The following is a 2,982-nucleotide window of genomic DNA, read 5'->3' as shown; positions in this document are numbered from 1 at the left end:
TGCCCTATCCTCTGCCATCCTGCCCATCTCTGGTATACTAGAGCCCACTGTTACAGTCCCTATGGGAGTCTATCTCTTTGAGTATCTTCCTCTCCTTCAAGGATCCTCTACCTTTCCAAGCACAGTATTCTTTTCCAAGGACTACCCCCTCTTGACAACATGCCCAAAGTATGTGGGGTGAAGTTTCACTCTCCTTGTCTCCCACAATCCCTCTGGTGGCACCTTTTTCAAGATATGTTCGTTTGCCCTTTTAGAAGTCCATGGGATATTCAGCTTTCTTCTCCAGCACCACAACTCAAAGGTATTGATTCCTCTTCTGTCTTCTTTATTCACTGTTAACATACAACTGCCAATGAATAAGCTTTTGCATACGTCAGTACTTCAGAAATTTCAGTCTCTGTGATTTATAATCTTTAATTAATCTAGTAATTGGTGCATCTTGTCCATAAGCTTTTTCCTATATTCCATTTGCTTTCTTTTTCATTTATGCAAATTTGTATTATCCCTTGTGTTCATTATTGCCTATAAAGTAATCTATAGATTGAATTTTCCTCTTAAGGATATTACAAGTATTCAGCCATTCATAAATAAATACTAAATAAATATTATATCTAGCTAAAAAGACATTTTAAAATATAAAACCACGTGTAAGACTATTATCAAAGCCAATTTTTTATTCTAAAAGTAATCTTAACCATTTGCATTTTTCATCTAGCATCTAATTCATTATGACATGACCACTGGCTTTTTGGCACTTTGTAACTCATGAGCATTTTGAAATCAGTAAATTCTCTGGTTCTTTCAGCTTATAGAACTCAGCATACTCTTTGTTGTTGAATATGCCCTTTAGTTAATCTTGTTGTTAATTAATGATAACCAAATTGGAGATCATTTGGGAATATGTTAATCTTAGCAGTGTTGATAATGAATAAGTAGAGCATTAGTAAAATGTTTTAAGTCATAAAATTATAAGCATGCCATCAGAGTCTCTTGAAAGGAATGAAAACTACGTATCTATTAGATGATGAGATAGAAGAGAGTCTTCTAGTAATTCAAAGTGCCCTCTGAGTTCTTCATATGTCACATAACAACATGCTTGGAACTACTTTGAAGGCCACTCTCTCTCTCTGTTTTTTTTTTAATCTCTGAAAATCCTGCTTGATTTGTTAACCTCTGAACATTACTGCCTGGAGTGGAGAACAATTAGATTCATTAATTTGTTTTCCTTCTCACTTGATTTCATATATACTTGGTAAAAGAGCTCTCTAACAATTGTAGTCTTGACTTTAGCACTTATTAGAAAATTATACTTTAAATCGAATATTCAATTATCAGCTAGAAATTCAAATAAAGAAAGCATTACAAAGTTGGAAAAAAGAAAAATAATATTCCTGGTATATGCTTTCAAAAATATAGAATTTCATACACAGGGACTTGTTCAGGGGACACAAACCCTGTCGTAGAACATTTTATCAATTGTGTTTTATCCTAGTTGAAAATATTCTCTATTATGAAAAGAAATGTTTTCTTAGATGTAAATCTATGTTACCTAATAGATGGTTACTTCATACAGCTGCTGAGTTTTTTATTTTTGTTTGTTTGGCTTGGGTGGTTTTTTTTTTATTTTAAATGTTTCCAATTTTTATTCTTAACATTATGAATCAAAATGCAAAGACAAATTCACAGAAGACACTTCTCAATGATGAGAGGAAAATTTTGCAAAGTTTACAAGAACTCATACTCAGCTAGAAATCTAGTTGAACTGGGGTTTATCAAAAGCTGATGAGTTTTGATCAATCTGATTTCTATGCAGTGCAGCAGGTGAGGTCCATGTGTAAAGTCACCATTTGTGTTTTTTTAGGAAGTTATTACAGTAAATAAATAATTGAAAATAGATAATTCAATCATTATATTTGCAATCTCATTTCTACCCCAAGTACATAAATTCCAACTACTATTTCTTCTTCATGGTTTACAACTTTTGCATTCTTGTCACTTATTATCATTAATAAATCTTGCTTGCATATTTGATCAATTTTAGAATGAAAGATTTGGTAAATATGCTCCATTTCTTCCTCTTGGGCTCTAAATGTAGGAGTGTGTATTTGAATAATGATTTTATTAACAAGCTGTCCTTGTATACATATGGATAATAACCTTTCACTTACAACAGAGAACGTGAATCTGACTTATTTAATATGAATGCAACACAATCCTTCTGATTTTCATTCCCAGCATAGTATGTCATGTGATTATCTGATTCTAAGTTGCCAAACCAATCCATCTCATCTCACTCATGCCTAGAATGTTGATATTAATGAATCCCATTTCATTATTCACAATTTCTAGTTTTCCAACATTCAAGCTTCATTCATTCCATGTTTCAATTATTGAAAGATGTTTGTCATTATTTTCCCTCATTTTGACTAACTTTCAATCTGGATCTACCTCTAATGCTAAAACTATCCACTTCCCTCTACTATTCTTAGGATTTTCAGAGTCTTATTATAAATGAAGTGAATGACAATCCTCCTTCCTAGTTTGTCTGCTCTTTACTATGTCTCTGAGAAATGACCAAAGAATAAGAATGACAGAAGAAGGTATCTTTGAGATACCTTTGAGCTGTAATGCTGGAGAAGAGCCCTGACTATCCCATGGACTGCCCAAAATACAAACAAGTATATCTCAGAGAAAGTGTAGCCAGCGTGTTGCTTGGAGGCAAAGATGATAAAACTTCACCTCATCTATTTTGAGCATGTTTCTAGGAGAGGATATTCCTTAGAGATGGATATGATGCTTTGAAAGGCAGAGAGTTGGCAAAGAATCAGAAGCCCTTCAACCAGGTGGATTGGCACAGTCCTGCCTCAGTGACCACTACTGTGTCAGAAAGTGTGAGGATTGCACAAGACAAGTTTCAGATCTGATGTTCATAGAGAAGCTATGGGTCATACTCATTTCAATGGCACCTAACAACACCACCAC

This window comes from Elephantulus edwardii, unplaced genomic scaffold (genome assembly GCF_000299155.1).
Source record: "Elephantulus edwardii isolate Elephantulus edwardi_28Jun2011 unplaced genomic scaffold, EleEdw1.0 scaffold00029, whole genome shotgun sequence".
In the NCBI taxonomy this organism is placed as follows: domain Eukaryota; kingdom Metazoa; phylum Chordata; class Mammalia; order Macroscelidea; family Macroscelididae; genus Elephantulus; species Elephantulus edwardii.
This window is presented reverse-complemented; position numbering follows the sequence as displayed.